Source organism: Centropristis striata, chromosome 6 (assembly GCF_030273125.1).
Source record: "Centropristis striata isolate RG_2023a ecotype Rhode Island chromosome 6, C.striata_1.0, whole genome shotgun sequence".
Lineage (NCBI taxonomy): Eukaryota > Metazoa > Chordata > Actinopteri > Perciformes > Serranidae > Centropristis > Centropristis striata.
Window position 1 is genome coordinate 1,911,713 of NC_081522.1, and position 21,750 is coordinate 1,933,462.

Below are 21,750 nucleotides of genomic sequence, written 5' to 3' on the forward strand. Positions count from 1 at the left end.
CGGAGGGCTGATATCAGTCAAAGACCTGGTTTTCCCGAAACATGACCATCCCGGCATTCCACAGCTCATCATGAGAGTAAAACAAACACTGCACAGATGCACTCTCAGCAAGGCACACATTGCTCACCAAATGTTTGCTTTCCTGCCTACGACCAGGCTCTGCTGATCTGTTACCGGGTTGTTACAAGAAGTGTTTGAACCAGCAGGACTAGGGGGAGCTATCAGGGGGGCCAACAATAATTATGTTCATCCTAAATACAACCAATGATAATCAAGGCTGGACTTGTTCTTGGCATTTCGGCTCGGACCAGCCCCCAACTCGTCAGTTACTGCACTGCAAAAAAAGAAAAGTTGGGTGAACTCAAAATTTCAAGGCAACAAACTTCGATAAAATTTTAAGTTGGACAATTTAACTAAATATTTAAATTTTTGTTTTTGAGTTTGCTCAACTCTGAATGTCTCTGGTATGATTGTAACGCCGCTATGAAATGTCAGCTAATGTTGAGACAATTTTGAGTTAGCATTGATACGCTAATGGCTACTCTTGTAGCTGTAACAAGCAGCGCCGCTAGCATCAGTTAGCCGCTAGCTTTCGCTAATGACCTAATTTCACCCCTTTCCTGCATTTCCCAACAAAGAAATAAGAGTTATCAGAACTATTGTCCCTTGTTGTGAACCCCAACTTAAAGATATAAGTAACAACAACTCACCAACTTGTTTTTGAGCAGACAACTGGCTTCCTTTGTTGTGCTAACTTACATTATTGCCCTAAATGTCAATAATTTATATTTCCAAGTTTTACCAACTTAAATCACTGTTTTAGGCGAAAAAATACAAGTTGGCTTTTTTGCAGTGTGATGTCTTGTCACGGCACTCTGCTTGTGACACCAACGCATGAGGCTTCAGCATATTCATTGACTGTAATGTAAACCCATCCACGTAAATGCCATAGTGTAAATGGTGCAAAGGTCTATTTCTATCCTTTACAAAACAAGAGATCTACTGAATAAGAACTGCCTTCATTTGCTGTACTTTTCACTTGTGTTGCCTTATATGACATACTGTGTTGAAATTTGGGGAAATGCATATAAAACAAACCTAGATCCAATAATTAAACTGCAGAAAAGAGCTATCAGGATAATAAATGAAGTTGGATACCGTGATTCTACAAATCAGCTTTTTATAAGATCACACACGTTGAAATTTCAGGACACTGTATATTCAAAAACATTAGAAATTATGTTTCGAGTGGTAAACATGTCAATTCCTGTTTGTATTCAAAAAATGTTTAAATTAAGGCAGGGGATTTATAACTTAAGGGGGTTAATGCTAATGTTTGAAACTCACAAAGTCAGAACTAATCTTAAGTACAGATGTGTGTCAGTTTTGGGTGTAAAATTATGGAATTATGGACTAAATGATGAAATAAAGATGTGTAATTCTATGTTAGTTTTCAAGAAGACTTTAAAATCTAAAATTATCAAGGGTTACAATGAAATTTGATTGAATTTGATTTTTCAGTTTAAGGTGTCGTGGCAATTTTAGCAACTGCACTAAGTTAATGGGTGAGCTGGCCAAACACGAAGCACTCAATACTCTGTTCAGCAGGTTTTATTAGCACATTCATGTTCCATACACCGCACAATCCCGAATGGCTCTTTTACAGTACAACAAAGTCCCGTACACCGCTCGACTTATGTCTGTTGTAGTTCCCAGCATTGATTCTTTAGTAAGCCTCAATGCAGCCCTATCTTCCTGCCCTAAACATCACATCAGGACAGAGCCCACTGGTCAACACGTTCCCCTCAGTCATGGTGTTAGAATTCACCTATGGCTAAGCCCCGCCCCCTCCACTCACTCGGACAAACTGTCAACATTCGGTGACGGGCGCTATGGCAGCTGTGACAGTCAGAGAAATTTCACAGGAGGCAATTAATCATTTTTGGAGACAGAAAAATGAAATATCATCTCGAAGTCACCAAAAGGGCCTTCATTAACAGGTTAGAGGTTTTCACTCGTCTTTTCACCCCACTGACACCGCTCATTCCGCTGCTTGTTGTAAACAAACACAGATAGCTAAGTGAACACCTGCTGCAGCAGCAGCACATACACACTGTACTGCTACAGAGCTAACTGTAGCTAATTGCCGCTAACGAGGTCGGCCGGCTCGTTAACAAGAGGCTCTTGTTAACGAGCCGGCCGACCTCGTTAGTGCTCGTTAAGACGGAGTCGCTGGATTTGATATTGATAGATATTGATTTCTTACGGCACACTTGTGTGCCGTGGAACAGCGGTTGGGAATCACTGCCATAGGGAACCGGGTTACTGCTCCCATATTATTGGGCTATACCTTGTGTCAGAGTTGCATGTACCCCATGCACACCGTTTGACCATTTTAAACTTAAAATCTCAGCAAAAAACACATAAAAATGATTGAAAACGGACTAACTCCAATGCATTTCAATGGATGTGGAAGCAGAGAATGTCCGAGTGTATTGAGTTAGCTATGCGCACTGTGATTGGCTCATCGCGTTTGGGGGTGTGGCTTAGCCATAGGTCAATTGTTAAGTTCACAGAGTCAGTTCCCACAATGCCTTGTGTCTTGAATACCAAGTAGGTCGACGCCTACTTCCCACCATGTGGGAACTGTCCCACCATGGAGGAAACACCAAATTTCCTTCACACTTCCCCCCTTTTGACTAACATATGTGTAGTCAACTACAAACTAGAAATTTGGTTGCAGGCCGAGGGGGAACTGTATCACTGATCGTTAACCTAGTTACACCATGATTGAGTGGGAAGAGGACAACAATGCAACAGTAATTTTAATAGGTGCGTGTGAGATAAACAAAATTCAGAAACAGTGAGAAAAAGCATGGTGATGTTTCAAAATAAACACTGTAAACAATGGAAGTTGAACATGGTGTACAGGTAAACATTCTAAAAAGTCAATAAAACATTCTAAAAGTAACTAAAAAAGTCAATAAAACATTCTTAAAATAGTCAATGAAACATTCTAAAAATGACAATGTAAGCCTAGAACTCAAAACGGCGATATATACAGCATGGCCACCCAGTACAATGTTTTTGTTTTACTGAGTGGTATAAAGGTGTCTAGGGGTGTTACCATATCATCGTTTTTCGAAATTCATAATAAAGTGCACTTGAATATTTACTTTACAGTCAAAGGGTAACATTATATGAAACATTTTATTATGAATTTCCACAGTGAAAAGTCCTGTAAGTTTTGAAATAAGATTTTCAATATATTGAGAAAGTGAGAAACAAAATAATGACTTATATCTCAATATAATGACCTTATATCTCAAAATAATAACATCGTTTTACAAAATAAATAATAAAACAATGAAACAATATCTAAAAAAATATGATGAAAAATATTATTAAAAATACAATAATTAAAAATAATGAGAAACATAAAAAAATATTCTAGGTTTACTTTGAGATACTGAGTCACTTTTCATATTATAATTATTTCGAGACACTATATCTGTGTTGTACTTAAATAAATGCTATTTCTACCATTTTACATAATAACCAACAGTATGAGGGTAATCAAAGATAGAAGACTCTCAAATAATCACATATTATGTATGTATGTATGTATTTATTTATTTATTTATTTATTTATTTATTTATAACATATATGTATGGATGTATATGTGTATGTTAATTGTGTGTTCTTTAAATTATTGTGACATTTTTAACATATTTTTTTTGGGTGAAGGTTTTCTAATAAGATTCCCTGCAATGTACATGATTTCATGTCAGTTATATTTGGCATTTTAAATTGTGCAAAAGAAAACTAAACATAATTATACATTACATTATGTATAAATCTATAAGTATAATACATACACAGTACACTATACATACACAGTACACACATACACTGTACTCCACTGTAAAATACTCTGGCAACGTGTTTGTAACAAAAATATACTGTGATATAGATACATCACTGTAAATTTTGCATTTATTTTTTGTAAAAATACTTTTTCTAACTGTTAAATGTACTAAACACCATATCTCTAACAGAAATATATTGTAATATTTAATGGTAAAATCTTTAATTTATGCGTTTTCATTTATTTCTTGTCAATTATATGGCAGAACAGCATTTCTTTTGACGGAAAAACGTTTTGTTTTTTATGGTAAAATATGGAATAAAAACGTGAAATCAACAGTGTTAACCCTCTGGGGTCTGAGCCTGTTTTTGAATACTTTTGATTTTTCCCTTTATAAACCATATAAAATGTTTACTAACCGTTTTATCATCACAACTTCACCTTTATGATCCGACAATTATTCCTTCACATACTTTATTAACACATTGAGTCCAAAAATCATGAAATCTGGGTTGAAAAATTTAACTATTTAATACAATAATGCCCACAAACAGGCTAAATAAAGCCTAAAAAATAAACCTCAGAGATGATGAAACTTCATCAAAGATTATAGATCACAGAGGCCATTTATTGTTAAAAAGCAGCAGGATTATGGAAAGTCTTCTCTTTTATCTCCATGAAGAAGAAAACACCAAATAAATCATCACACAAGTAAACTGTGACAAATATAAATAAACTGACAATTTGTGAAATAATTAAAGAACTTTATTAAATTCATTGCATACATTATTATGTTATTTCATCATACATTTTCACAACATTACTTTGATATTTTTATGCAATTATAAACTAATTTTTAATTAAAAATGTAAAAGCCTGATTTTATTTCATTCATTCATTGTTGACACTTTATGAATATGTGTAATCTAATCTTATTAATCTTATCGATGAAATGTCAGAAAATAGTGAAAAATTAATGTTATAAATCCCCACAGCACACACACACACACACACACACACACACACACATGAATTCAAATGTCTTGTTATAATAAACCAACATGTTTAAAGTAAATGTTGAGTAAATTTAAGTTTATGACCATATATGACAAAGAAAACATTAAATATTCATAATTGAAAAGCCTGAACTGTTTGGCATGTTTTGATGCGATATATTAACTCAAATGAAGAAAGATGTTTTTACTCATGATTCCACACAACATTAAAGTTTAAAGGTGGATTTTGACTGGAGTTGATTCCATCAGATCTCATTTATATTACAGTTTTTTTTACAACCGCTATGACCCGTTTGTCAGAACCTTAAAAACACACATCACACACTATAAAAAAATCTGTTTAATTTACGGTAAAATACCGGCAGCTGTGGTTGCCAGAACTACACCATAAAAAATACAGAGTGGCTTTTCTACTGTAAATTTAAGTGTAAATATCAGCAAAAACTGTAATTTAGATTGAAAAGTCCCTTTAGTTTTCGGGTAATTGTGTCCTTGTGACAATATGGTATTTCTCCATTAATTTTACATGGATTTTTTATATATATTAACAGTAAAACGGTGTGTTTTCAAAGGTTTTTCAAAAGTTTTGTACTATTCCTTGATTTACGGTAATTAAAAGTGTCTATCATGGTGATATTCAATTTTTTTATTTTACACCCTATTTCTGATGAATTTGACAGAGTTTTACTGTAATTTCTACAAATATTTTTTACAGTGCACCTGATACACACAATTCACCAAACAGTTAATTTCATGCTCAAAATCACACAGTGTAACTAAACACAGACACACACTTCTAAAACACAATAATACACTAACACAGTTCACCAAATCTACCAAAACACTGACACACAGAAACATTTAGTCAGTCAAAAAACACTGACAACTGATGGAAGAACACAAACCGAATCACTTTGCATGTTTCTTATCTACTTTTTTTCCTTTTTCTTTTACAATCAACAGAATTTTGTATTGATTATACATGTAAATTAACCCTCTGGTGTCTCCAAAAGCTCCAAATCATGAGTTCTTCATCATGCAGACTAGAAAACAAAGCAGCGTGGAGCCCTACTGTAAATGTACCTCTAAAGTTCTGGCTGTAAACTCCATGAGGCCAGTTTCAGTTTGATGATGATATACCAAGTAAAACTGGAGACAAGCTCAAATAGATTTAGTATCAAATGATAGAACTGGATGGAACCCTCTTATATGGTAGATTTGACACCTTTGGTCACATTTCCAACATTTAAAATTATTTTTTGAGCATTATAGTGTTTTGAAAGTAAAAAAAAAGATTCAAAATCACATTTTATGTTGGACTAAAGGACTAAAAGATACACAAAATGACCAAAAAAAGACACAAAAAGACACAAAATGAAAAAAAAGACACAAAAAGACACAAAATGACTAAAAACAGACACAAAATGACTAAAAAAAGACACAAAATTACCAAAAAAGACACAAAAATTACCAAAAAAAGACACAAAATTACACAAAATGACTTAAAAAAAGACACAAAAAGACACAAAATGACTAAAAACAGACACAAAATGACTTACACAGACATTCAAAAATGGACAAAATAGCCCAAGACTCCATAGAGATAATGTATGTGATGATGTTCTTCATTTTTCATTTGTTGGCCATGAATTTTGTTCCTTTTTTTGTACAACACTCACTTCAAAAAGTGAGCGAGCCATGTCACAGCAGCTTTGCAGAATGTTTATGAAAGAAGAATACAGTAAATGACAGGATTTGCAGTAAACACTTTACTGTATTGCAAATGAAAATGACTTACAGTAGAGTAAAGAGGGGAAAAATCAGCTGTCATTCATTACTGTATTGTCAAATAGACAAAAAGAAAAAGGAGCAGAAGCTGATCAATGTAATCTTCAATCCATTAGTTTTGAACATGAGGTTTTCTTTTGGATTTGAAAATTCACCAGTTAACATCTAGTGTTTTGGTCTTAGGGTTAGGGTTAATGAGTTAAAACTAATTTTAAATGTGTAAAATGTGTGTATTTTGTGTCAAAAGAAGAAGAATTGTGTTAATTGTATCACCCACTCAGGCTGATGTTGGTAACTGTGTGAAGAGTTTTGAAAAAGCGTTAAAAGTATTGAACAATGGGTCATAGCGGTTGTAAAAAAACTGTATCTAACCTATAAAATGTTTAAATATCAGTAAATATTATTTTATTACGACCAATAAAAGCATTAAATCTTTAAACTGGAGAAGCTGGAACCAACAGATATTTGACATTTGAGCTTGTAAAATGACTAAAATGATTATATTTGATTATAAAAACTTGTAAAATGACTAAAATGATTTTATTTGACTATAAAAACTTGTAAAATGACTAAAATGATTTTATTTGACTATAAAAACTTGTAAAATGACTAAAATGATTTTATTTGACTATAAAAACTTGTAAAATGACTAAAATGATTATATTTGATTATAAAAACTTGTAAAATGACTAAAATGATTTTATTTGACTATAAAAACTTGTAAAATGACTAAAATGATTTTATTTGACTATAAAAACTTGTAAAATGACTAAAATGATTATATTTGATTATAAAAACTTGTAAAATGACTAAAATGATTTTATTTGACTATAAAAACTTGTCGAATGACTAAAATGATTATATTTGATTATAAAAACTTGTAAATTGACTAAAATGATTATATTTGATTCTAAAAACTTGTCAAATGACTAAAATTATTTTATTTGACTATAAAAACTTGTAAAATGACTAAAATGATTTTATTTGACTATAAAAACTTGTAATATGACTAAAATGATTTTATTTGACTATAAAAACTTGTCGAATGACTAAAATGATTATATTTGATTATAAAAACTTGTAAATTGACTAAAATGATTATATTTGATTCTAAAAACTTGTCAAATGACTAAAATGATTTTATTTGACTATAAAAACTTGTCGAATGACTAAAATGATTATATTTGATTATTAAAACTTGTAAATTGACTAAAATGATTATATTTCATTATAAAAACTTGTAAAATGACTAAAATGATTATATTTGATGATAAAAACTTGTCAAATGACTAAAATGATTTTATTTGACTATAAAAACTTGTCAAATGACTAAAATGATTTTATTTGATGATAAAAACTTGTCAAATGATTAAAATGATTTTATTTGACTATAAAAACTTGTCGAATGACTAAAATGATTTTATTTGACTATAAAAACTTGTCGAATGACTAAAATGATTATATTTGATTATTAAAACTTGTAAATTGACTAAAATGATTATATTTCATTATAAAAACTTGTAAAATGACTAAAATGATTATATTTGACTATAAAAACTTGTCGAATGACTAAAATGATTATATTTGATTATAAAAACTTGTCAAATGACTAAAATGATTTTATTTAATTATAAAAACTTGTAAATTGACTAAAATGATTTTATTTGGTTATAAAAACTTGTAAAATGACTAAAATGATTTTATTTGACTATAAAAACTTGTAATATGACTAAAATGATTTTATTTGACTATAAAAACTTGTCGAATGACTAAAATGATTATATTTGATTATAAAAACTTGTAAATTGACTAAAATGATTATATTTGATTATAAAAACTTGTCAAATGACTAAAATTATTTTATTTGACTATAAAAACTTGTCAAATGACTAAAATGATTTTATTTGACTATAAAAACTTGTCGATTGACTAAAATGATTATATTTGATTATTAAAACTTGTAAATTGACTAAAATGATTATATTTCATTATAAAAACTTGTAAAATGACTAAAATGATTATATTTGATGATAAAAACTTGTAAAATGACTAAAATGATTTTATTTGACTATAAAAACTTGTAAAATGACTAAAATGATTTTATTTGACTATAAAAACTTGTAAAATGACTAAAATGATTTTATTTGACTATAAAAACTTGTAATATGACTAAAATGATTTTATTTGACTATAAAAACTTGTCAAATAACTAAAATGATTTTATTTGACTATAAAAACTTGTCGAATGACTAAAATGATTATATTTGATTATAATAACTTGTAAATTGACTAAAATGATTATATTTCATTATAAAAACTTGTAAAATGACTAAAATGATTATATTTGATGATAAAAACTTGTCAAATGACTAAAATGATTTTATTTGACTATAAAAACTTGTCAATTGACTAAAATGGTGATATTTGATTATAAAAACTTGTCAAATGACTAAAATGATTATATTTGATGATAAAAACGTGTCAAATGACTAAAATGATGATATTTGATGATAAAACGCAGCGAGTGGATGAATCAGCTGATTGGTGCAGCTCTATTCTCACACATCACACAAAGACTCTGAGGAAAGAAAGAGACTTTTGTCAGATTAACAGCAAATCTAAATTAGAACTCGTCCTTCCTGCTCTTCTTCTTCTTCTCCTCCTTGTGGAAGGCTTTTCCATCTGCCTGCTTCCTGAAGCTCAGTTTGACGTCGTCATTCACCCCCTGGTCCCTCAGCTTCTGTTTGATCTGACAAACATTATTAGTCACTCAGAGAGATTACATTCTGCTTTCTTCTTTACATTTCATCCTCTGGAAACTTCTTTGTTTCCTCACATGATAGTTGGTGACTTTCCCTGTTTCTTCTCCTGTAAACTATCGGGCTTTTCTCACATTGCTCCATTGTATTTGGACATTTTCTTGGTGATAGAAGTTTATTATTATTAAAGTTTATTATTTGAAATTACTCTTTATCTGTTTCTTTTACTGCTTTAATGTGAATTCACTCACTGGGGGGTCAATAAAGTTTCATCTTGATGCTAATAAACACTTTTTTTTTGCTCGGTTTTTGCATAAAATGTGACTAAAAAGCAGATTTACCTGCTTCAGCATTGCCTCCATCACAGCAGGGTCGTTGGGGTCCACAGAGCTGCTCACCCTCAGTCTGAACACTTGCTTTGAACTTGTTGGGACGTCTAGAAAGAGACGATCAAACATGATGAGTTGAGAGATTTCTGCTCTGATAATAATCAGCATCCTGTTGATATAAAGCAGGGGTGTCAAACTCAAATACACAATGGGCCAAAATTTAAAACTTGAATAAAATCGCGGGCCAACATTGAACAAATAAACCTTTTAATATATACCAAACATGTTTTGCTTTAACATTAAATATGGAACCAGCAACGCTTATAAACATACAGTATATAACTAAATAGTGCAGACATGCAAAATCAAATTTCAAATAAAAAACACATCAATGTCATTAATTTATTAAATAAAATTAAATAAAAATCGTATGCCTCTTTTCTATTTGCATCCTTCTGATTTAAACTTTTTCAACAGGTTAATAAATTCTGCCTTTCTTTTCTCCATTTTTGGGAAGGGGTAGCTGGGAGACGGCTCTAGCTTGAGGTTGCTATGACGACTGTCACAGAGGAGCGTTTCTGGGTCCTGTCCTGATTGACGCGCCAAAACAACAGCAGGGCATTGTGGGATTTGTAGTATTAGCGGTAAATGCGCCGTATAATACCGGCGGGTCAGCTTTTATAGTACAATAATAAGATAATAATTTGGTATTGCCTCGCGGGCCAAATAAAATTACACTGCGGGCCAGATTTGGCCCGCAGGCCAGAGTTTGACACCCCTGATATAAAGTGTCCTCAGTTAGTTTAGTCCTGCCTGTGGTCAGTTTAGAGCTATACTGCAGGCCGCCACCAGGGGGCGTTCAGGGGTTTATCAGTCAGTTATCAGCAGTTACTTCCTCCATCTGTTCATATTCTCACATTGAAGTCAACACAAACTGATGATCTGCAGTTGGTCACTGCACATTAACATCAACATCCTGAGAGTTCACGTTTAATGTCTAGAAATGTTTTTTATTTTCTCTTTGATGCTAAAGTAAACCTAAATCTAATATAAATACTGTTTGAATCAGGGGTTACCACTCACCTGGACTGGAGCAGATGAATGGATACTTTAGGTCACATTTCTTGTCCCTCCATTCTCCAGAGGAGCGGAAATCTGCTGCTGCACAATCCTCCTTCCTCCCCCAGTTGTTATCAGGTTGCCCTGGCACCCAGTATCTGAACGAGGAGCTGCTTCCATCAGACCACTTCCAGGAGTCTCTGAAAAGGCCGATCCAGACTCCTTTTCCTTTTGGAACCAGATCCTGGACCTCCTGGTTCTCTGTCTCGTCTCTCACACTGGCCAGGTCTGTGTGGTGTTCTCTGCAGTAGCTCTGGGCCTCGGTCCAGGTCATGAGGTTTTTAATGAGGACACATGTCACATCCAGCCCTGAACATAGAGCAGAGAGAAATGCTGTGCAGAGGCAACATAACACACAACACTGATGCAAACTTTATAATTGAGGTTTTTCTGCATCTGAATATTTTTCTCAGCAGTTTGATGTTTCTTAATGAATGTGAGCATGAAGCTGAAGTCACCGTGGAGCTGTGTGCATATCAACTCCTTCTCTTGCAGCCCTGTTGACTGAGACAGTGACGTGGGATAAAGCTGTTAATGATGGAGCTCTTTATAGAAACAGAGAAATGAAGGCAGGACTCATCTGCTTTAAATGAGCTTCATGTAACTGGAGACAGAGAGGCAAAGAGCAGCAGAGAAGGGGAGAGGTCAACAAGCTCAACTGCTCTGTTTTACCTTCACTCATCAATATTCTCACCTGTCACATCACAGCAGACGGCCTGAAAGTTGTCTGAGCAGCTGGTATCACGCCATCGTCCATCAGGAAACATCATTGTGCAGTGTTCAGCACTTCGTCTATTGTCTGGTTGTCCATCAGCCCATCCTCTGAACTCCTCCTCTCCTGCTCTGTAGAAGCTTGTGTCTGACAGTGACCACCTCCAGCTGTTCACGTCATCGTACAGTCCGATCCAGGCGAGCTGAAACACATATTTGCATTAATAATAATATTCATGTGTCCATATGAACAGTGAAACAGGTTCTGCTTCCTGTGATAATTCCTGCTGTTTATACTGGACATTAAGAGATCTCTTATAATACACGTTCAATGGGGAACTAAATCCTTCGTCCTCCTTCAGAGTAAAAACAAAAAGATTTAAAAGTTTGTGTGAAGTTTCACGTCTCAGACTGTAAAACTTTAAACCCACGTGTCACTGACATGATGTCAGAAACATGTTGAAAGTGAACTCACAGAGGAAACTCCTGCTGTTTCTGCCGTTTTCTTCAGCGTCTCCACATCCTCCATGCTGTCTACAGTGGCCAGGTCTGTGTATTTCTCTCTGCAGTAACTTTGTGCTTCAGTAAAGTTCTTCTTTTCATTAATGACATGGTACTGACGTCCAGCACACAGGCCTGTAGAGACACACATGCAGACTGATCACATTCATGCTATAAATCACTTTTTATACATCTTCACTTTGTAACTTTACAGTTTAATGGATCCAGACGCGTCGTTGTGTTTGTAGTAAAATCTGGAAATTAACAAAGTACATTTACTCAAGTACTGCACACAAGGACAATTTAGAATATTTCTGTTTGATTACACATTATACCTGCTATCATATAATATAAACATATATAATATAATGTAATACAATAATATTTAATACAACAATATATAACAGTGGTTGGTGTGCCGTGAGATTTTGTGACAACCACACACTATTAATGCAGTATACAACAATATTAAGTAACTTTAATATAAAAATGTTTGAGATGGAATCTACTTATTTTGATCGCATTAAATATAATCTTTATGTGTATTTAATTCTAAATCAAGAGAATTTTGAATGAATCCAACACAATTAGTCCGTTTTTAATTGACAGGCTTGTCAACTTGTAACATAGTTAGATTTAATTAATAATATTGCGTGCAATCTGTTGCCTCAATTTTATTGAGTAGCTATTGTTTATCTTTTTTTTTTTTTTTTACAGTGTATGGAACTCATCATAAATAAAGAGGATAAACTCTTGCTATTAATATCTGTTGCATGAATCCACAACACGATAAATTCAGCATTAATTGAATCCATAAAGATGAACTTTATGTTGTCTGTTTCAGTGGCAGCAGCAGTTTTTTTCTTCCTCTCTGACAGACAGATAGACATGTTTCTCTGTCACCATGCTGATATTGATTTGAAGGGAAGACGGCTGTAAAATGTCAACGCTGTAGTCAATCACAACGTGTTAATCAAAACTATTTAATTCGAATTTAAAATATTGTGGCCTCATATATCAGCCGGCGTCTCTGGAAAGCTCTAATAATAAGGTGAAACTAGTGAGCTCCCTTTGAGGACGAGTTTAAAAAGAGTTATTCTGAGGGGAGTGGACAATGAGACTGTGGTCAAGTGAGCCGTCATTCGCTTCTCTGTAGTCAAGCCAGCCGTCTCTATATAATGTAATGCGCCCGTATTGTGATATTTACGGTAAATTCACTGAAACTGCTCCAAGCGAGCGGATATGAAGGATAAACACTTTATTGTCATTCTTTATCACCTTTTTTTTCCCAGTATAAAACTCTTACCAGCAGAGAGGAGATGAAGTATTAACGTTACATGAACAGTTACATGTACAGTAAAATATTACATTATATTTTTTTAAAAACATAAAAATTAAACTATCTGTTTCCAGTCACTAATTTCACTGCAGGTTCATTCTATGGCACCTAAGGTGTATTATCACAAAATTACAGGACTTTTCACTGTGGAAATTCATGATAAAAAGCACTTCAATATTTACTGTACAGTAAAATATTACATTATATTAAAAAAAAATCATAAAAATTAAACTATCTGTTTCCAGTCACTAATTTCACTGCAGGTCCATTCTACAGGACTGCAGGTATATCCTCACACATATACAGGAATTTTCACTGTAAAAATTCATAATAAAATGCACTTCAATATTTGTACATTAAAAATTTTACATTAAAAATGTCTGTTTCCAGTCACTAATTTCACTGCAAAAAGGTGATAAAGAATGACAATAAAGTGTTTATCCTTCATGTCAGCTCGCTTGGAGCGGTTTCAGTGAATTTACCATAAATATCACAATATGGGAGAACTACATTATATAGAGACGGCTGGCTTGACTACGGAGAAGCGAATGACGGCTCACTTGACCGCAGTACAATGAGCCTCTGTATGGAGAACTGAGTGCACACAGTAATAATACAGGACATTAAAATGTATTAAACAACTGCCTCAAAATCAAGGATGCATTTATTTTTAATACATTTTATCAAATATATTCAGTAAAATGAAATGACTACAAAAGTCTCCAACAACACCAGAAAAAGTCTCGAGATTTGTCTCAAGTCGCTTTTTTGAACAAGAGTCTCTAGAGGGGTCTGAATAGTTTAATATAGCTAAAGTCAAAGTTAAAAAAGTCAAAGTCTATTTATTTATAGAGCACATTTAAAAACAACCTCAGTTGACCAAAGTGCTGTACAGTTATTAAAATAGAATAAAATCATACACAAATATAGTAATAAATAAAAACAATGAAAACAATGAAAACAATAAAATACTAAAAACAGTAAAACAATAAAATAGTAATAAAAACTCAATCCAAAAACAGAGTTAGAGATAGAAAAGAAAAATAAAAAGGTAAAAAAGTTTTAAAAAGCCAAGGATTCTTGCCTCGCTGGGACTGAACGCCACTTTGCATAACAAAGTGTTTTGCCTGAGGGCTCCGCACGGCAACAAAAAATGAGTGAGTTTAACCCTCTGGAGTCCATCTATTTATTGAAAATACACATATTTTATGTACAGTATAACTATTTATATATGATATGTAGACAAGCTGAGAAAGCCAGTTAAGTGAAATCATAGGAGTTTTCACAGTGTGCCATTTATATTTCTAGACCCTTTTTAAATTGTGAATTTTCTTTCTACAATGAAAACTATTACTATTTTTTAATTTACAAGCAAATAGACTGTTTTATAGTTTTATTATTTATTTTTTTTTGTGCTGTTTTTGTGTGTATAAATGGTTTTAAAAAATGGTACATTTCCATAGAAACCTGTGTCTTTTGTTTGTATTTTGGGTTCCTGGCAGCTTTATACTTTGTTAATTAAAATAAAATGTAAAATCTGACTGATAGCCAAGTTTGTGTGGAGAAAAAGGAGCCATGCATGTGATGTAAGGACAGACTGAAAGATGCTGAACAGAGACAGACATTAATGCATAGGAAGTTGAAAAATATGAACCTAAATCTCCTAACTTCAGAGGGTTAATCAGTGCGGGTATCAAGTGAAGCCCAGCAGTGAAAAACTGAGCACATTTGAACTGATTTATCTCTAAAAGATTTCTCAGAACAATTAGAGATGTGACTGATTCCTGCTTTTTAAAAAGGAGATCAGCTCAGTTTTAGTCTCTCCATCAGTTACAATGTAACTGAAGGGCATCATAAAAGAGTTGTGATGCATCAATGTAGTGTGAATCTAAAAGAAGAGAAAGACTTACCTGGTGCAGACATGAGGAGCAAAAAAATCATCAGCATCTTGTTGTTCTTGTCTTCAGACTGGCTGCTGCTGCTGGAACTAACGGACAATGAACAGCAGCTCAGTGTTATACCAACATCGTGTCACACTCACACGCAGCAATCGTTTGCATATTCGGGAAATAACAGGTAAAATTACATAAACAAATATGATCCCTTTGTTTCCACATAAGATCAAAACAAGATAAGAGATGACAAGCTGTGGGCCAAAGGCTTCAGCAGCTCTGGGGAGAGAGAGAGAGGGAGGGAGGGAGGATTAAAATGAAATACTTTTAGGTTTTGGGGATCAACTTTAACGTAGATCCAGCTCTTTTTATTTTGGGTATACTTGCTGATAATATGACACATAAAGATTAATGTTCTTTCTTGAGAATTTAGCTTTTAATAAGAATAACAATGATAAGAGTTTCATTATGAATTACTTTATTAATCCCACAATGGGGAAATTCAAACTCTGCATTTAACCATCCTTTTGACACACAAGTGAACACACCATGCAGCATCCGGAGCACCCGGGGAGCTGCGTGGGGGGGTAGGAGCCTTGCTCAAAAAAATGACCTGCTTGATCTGCTCCTTCTCTATGCAGCATCCAGACCCCTTAGGTCATCTGGAACTGGCTTATTGCATGTCCCAAGAACAAGAACTAAGCAGGGTGAGGCAGCTTTTAACATATATATATATATATATATATATATATATATATATATATATATATATATATATACATATACATATACATATATATATATATATATATATATATATGAAAACCTGATGGTTGCTTTTAACAAGCAGGAAATAAAGTCATTTCCATGTTCACACTGCTCTCACACACAAACATTCAAATCATCTGTGTTTGCATAAACATGAAGCCAAAACCTTCCTTTTTTACACTCACACTACAAGGTCACACACACACACACACACACACACACACACACACACATTTTGAGGTTAAAGGTCATAGGTTGCTGTATGAATAAATACTTGAAAAGGAATGCTTGTTGTAGGTGTGCTCCTTATATATTATATACTATCATAACATTACTAGTATTAATTGTTGTTAAACCTCTGAAGGATCTCATCATAGTGTACACACACCGGCAGTAGCCCCTGTGGCCCTTTCAGAATTTCCCCAGAGGAAATTTTCTAGTTATTGTTGTTGTTTTTGTTGTTATTATTATTACTACAGTTTTTTTCAGTTGCTAAGAAGCACTTACCCATACTTCAGATACTTTTTCTAAACTCTTCACACAATTAGCACAGCATGGTATTTTGTAGCCATACCATTCACACATTTCATGTCGTTTCCACACAATATGCAGTCAAACACATTTCCTTAACTTCAATGTTGGCCCGCGATTTTATTCAAGTTTTAAATTTTGGCCCATTGTGTATTTGAGTTTGACACCCCTGCACTGAATGGTCATAATGAGGTGATGTGGAGGCCATAGCTTCAGATGAGTCAGGCACTAACAGGAGTGTTCTCCACCCATTTCACTATCTCCACTATCTATCTGCACAGTTATAATCTCTGCAGCCTGAGCTCAGCGCCGTCCAATATGATTGTGATTGGTTAAAAGAATTACAAACAAGCCAGAGCGTCTCATTCTCCAGGAATGACACAACACTGTGAAGATAGGTTTGGCTATGTGAAAGTGTTTGTTGCTGAATGTTTTCAGTGAAAGAGTGTGAGTGTGTGTGTGTGGGATCCAATAAAACACCTAATGTGTCAGTGAACGTCACCGTTATAACACCGAGGTGACAATCCTCCAGGTTATTCAATGTCTGTGTGGAATGAGCACTTGTGTTTATTATCTGTGCTATTTATTGCACTGTGCTCATTGTGTGTGTGTGTGTGTGTGTGTGTGTGTGTTTATCCTTACTTCTATCAGTCCACCTCAGACCTCATTATCTTCCTATTTCCTGCTCTGCCAGACAATACAGCTGCCATCACCAGCTAACTGTGGGCGCTGAGATATCTAACACAATGCAGTAAGTTATCAAGTCACACCAAAAGATTGTGTCTCTCAGTCTGCAATCACACACACTGCAAAAAAGCCAACTTGTATTTTCTGGCCTAAAACAGTGATTTAATTTGGTAAAACTTGGAAATATAAATTATTGACATTTAGGGCAATAATGTAAGTTAGCACAACAAAGGAAGCCAGTTGTCTGCTCAAAAACAAGTTTATGAGTTGTTGTTACTTATATCTTTAAGTTGGGGTTCACAACAAGGGACAATAGTTCTGATAACTCTTATTTCTTTGTTGTGAAATTTGGTCATTAGCGAAAGCTAGCGGCTAACTGATGCTAGCGGCGTTGCTTGTTACAGCAACAAGAGTAGCCATTAGCGTATCAATGCTAACTCAAAATTGTGGTCACAACATTAGCTGACATTTCATAACGGCGTTACAATCGTGCCAGAGAAATTCAGAGTTGAGCAAACTCAAAAACAAAACTTAAAATATTTAGTTTAATTGTCCAACTTAAAATTTTATCGAAGTTTGTTGCCTTGGAATTTTGAGTTCACCCTACTTTTCTTTTTTTGCAGTGCAGTACCAAACCATCAACTGCAACAGTACAAAATTGAACCAAATGTTGGCACATTTTGACAAACATTGTACACTCTCTACAAATCAAAAATCTGCAGAGGAGTCCATTTGCTGTTATTTTTAAGAGTGAGGTCCAGATTTTCTATTGTGTACATGTTGATGCTTCAGAATACTTGCTGTTGTCTTTCTTGTCAATATCCAACATCTGACTCAAGCAAACCCCAATGTCTGATTTGTGATTAAAAACAGTTGTAACCGATAAAAAAGGTCAACACATTAACGCTAAAGTAAAAGACTTTTACATATATGAACATACATTAAATGTTAGCCCTCTCCCAGTGGTGAAAGGAGTGTTCAAATCTTAACATAAGTAAAGTAAAATACTCTGTTACGAGTCTTGCAAAAGCAAAACTTGTTGGCAAAATGGTACATTTCATAATTTATTCTATATATACGTATATATATATATATATATATATATATATATATATATATATACACATATATATACACACATATATATATATACAATATATATATATATATATATATATACTACCAGTCAAAAGTTTTAGAACACCCCAATTTTTCCAGTTTTTTATTGAAATTCAAGCAGTTCAAGTCAAATGAACAGCTTGAAAGGGTACAAAGGTAAGTGGTGAACTGCCAGAGGTAAATAAAAAAAGGTAAGCTTAACCAAAACTGAAAAATAATGTACATTTCAGAATTATGCAAGTAGCATTTTTTCAGGGAACAAGAAATGGGTTAACAACTTAACTCTATGGAGTCTTGGGCTATTTTGTCCATTTTTTAATTCTTTTCATGTCTTTGTAAGTCATTTTGTGTCTTTTTTGTCATTTTGTGTCTTTTTTTGGGTCATTTTGTGTCTTTTTTTAGTCCTTTAGTTCAACATAAAATGTGATTTTGAATCTTTTTTTTACTTTCAAAACACTATCATGCTCAATAAAGAATTTCAAATGTTACAAATGTGCATTAATTTCAGAGTACACTGAGACATTAAACTGCATCATTTTCAATTAAATTCTGGAAAAGTTGGTGTGTTCTAAAACTTTTGACAGTAGTGTATATATATATATATATATATATATATATACTATACTATATACTCACAGGTCCACCCTGGGTGGGACGTCTGCCTCACGAACTGTCTTTATGATGAGAGGATGTGAAATATTTATACACACTGCAAAAAAAGAAAAGTTGGGTGAACTCCAAATTTCAAGGCAACAAACTTCGATAAAATTTTAAGTTGGACAATTAAACTAAATATTTTAAGTTTTGTTTTTGAGTTTGCTCAACTCTGAATTTCTCTGGCACGATTGTAACGCTGCTATGAAATGTTAGCTAATGTTGTGACCACAATTTTGAGTTAGCATTGATACGCTAATGGCTACTCTTGTAGCTGTAACAAGCAGCGCCGCTAGCATCAGTTAGCCGTTAGCATCAGTTAGCCGCTAGCTTTCGCTAATGACCGAATTTCACAACAAAGAAATAAGAGTTATCAGAACTATTGTCCCTTGTTGTGAACCCCAACTTAAAGATATAAGTAACAACAACTCACAAACTTGTTAGCATGCTAATATTTGAGTCTGTTGGGAATGTATTTTGCTGGTATTTGGTAATAAACAAGTGGCAACCACTTGGTCCAAGAAGTGAAGCCAAGGCAGAATTGCTTTTAACCTGAATTATTTCTTTCTGTCTTTTTTTTTATTTTTATTTTTTATTATTTCTAATGGCCAGCAGGGGGTGACTTCACTGGAAGCAAAAAGAATTCAAACTGTATTGAACTCAAACAGAAATTAGTTTATAGCAAATTATTGTCATATTATATAACAGATGATAGTGTAGAAGCAGAAGCAGAGTGTGCTTTAGAGCAGCTATTCTCAACCTTGGGGTTGGGACCCCAATTGGGGTCGCAAGATGATTTCTGGGGGTCGCCAAATCATTTTGGAAGTCAGCTCTGTCTCCACTGTGTTAAAGTGTTCATGTGTTAATGTCTTCTTGGTCACTTAATGTCTTTTTTTTGTTAATTTTGTGTCTTTTTAGGTCATTTTATGTCTTTTTTTGATAATTTTGTGTCTTTTTTGGTCATTTTGTTTCCTTTTTTTGGTCATTTTGTGTCTTTTTTTAGTCATTTTGTGTCTTTTTTTGGTCCTTTTGTGTCTTTTTGGTAAATCTGTGTCTTTTTTTGGTCATTTTGTGTCTTTTTTGATCATTTTGTGGTCAATTTGTGTCTTTTTTGGTCATTTTGTTTCTTTTTTGGGTGATCGCGAATTAACCTTAGTGACTTAGCTAGCTAGCTTGTGTCAGCTGCTAACTTTCAGTTTTGCTTCCATAAAACCAAGTTGGCAACAACATGCTAACAACAAAGAATTCATCCTCAAGAGACAACAAATATCTGGCCAAACTGTCTTTGTCATCCATCAGATAGTTGTTGAGATATTTCAGTGGCAGATTGACCAAGAGCCTGGCATCACAATCTGTGGCTTTTTTCATATTAACCAACATAAAATGAAACCAATCCAGCATGAACACAGCTTATTATAGTACATATTAATGATGATCAATGACAAGCTGCTCATTTTATTTTCGATGCTTGCTAGAAGGAATCTGTAACTTTCATTCACACTTCTAGTTTGGAATATTGTGTGTACTGTGGCTGGTGTTTTATTTAGGATGAGCTGTAAAAAGTGCAGTAGAAAATCCAGAGATAAATTATATGGTGAATTAATAAAAATATGAAAAAGTGGTACATTTTTCCTGTGTGTCTCAAGAGCAGGTTCTTTCTGTAATTATGATTGGAAGGTCACACTACACTGTAAACAATTGTCTTGTAAATTAACAGTAAAATACTGGCAGCAGGGTTGCAGCATTCTACTCTTTATTTTAAAGTTTCCTCTACTGTTATCTACTTTACAGGATGTTACTGTGATAAAACCACATACTGAATTAGTAAAATCCTTCATTTCATTGATTTAACAGTAGACTAAAACACAGTATAGTGCTGAAGCTAGTTGCAATATTGTTGCAGTATACAATGCAGTCATTTTTTGTAAATAGAGCATTTATATACTGAATGAGTAAGAATGTGGACAAGAAGAGACTTAGAAAATATCATATATATATATATATATATATATATATATACACTACTGGTCAAAAGTTTTACAACACAACCAACTTTTCCAGAATTTAATTGAAAATGATGCAGTTTAATGTCTCAGTGTACTCTGAAATTAATGCACATTTAAAATTCTTTATTGAGCATGATAGTGTTTTGAAAATAAAAAAAAGATTCAAAATCACATTTTATGTTGAACTTAAGGACTAAAACAAAGACACAAAATGACCAAAAAAAGACACAAAATGACTTACAAAGACATGAAAAGAATTTAAAAATGGACAAAATAGCCCAAGACTCCATAGAGTTAAGTTGTTAACCCATTTCTTGTTCCCTGAAAAAGGCCTACTTGTATAATTCTGAAATGTACATTATCTTCCAGTTTTGGTTCAGCTTACCTTTTTTTATTTACCTCTGGCAGTTCACCACTTACCTTTGTACCCTCCCTAGCTGTTCATAAAAAATGAAAAAATTGGGGTGTTCTATATATATATATATATATATATATATATATATATATATATATATATATATATATATATATACATATATACATCATATATCTTATGGGAAACGGCAAGCTACCTACAAATATTGCCCAGAATGCATTGTTTTCTACAGGAAATTACCTTTTTAATGGATAACAGTATGTTACTGTTACAATTTGGCTGTTTT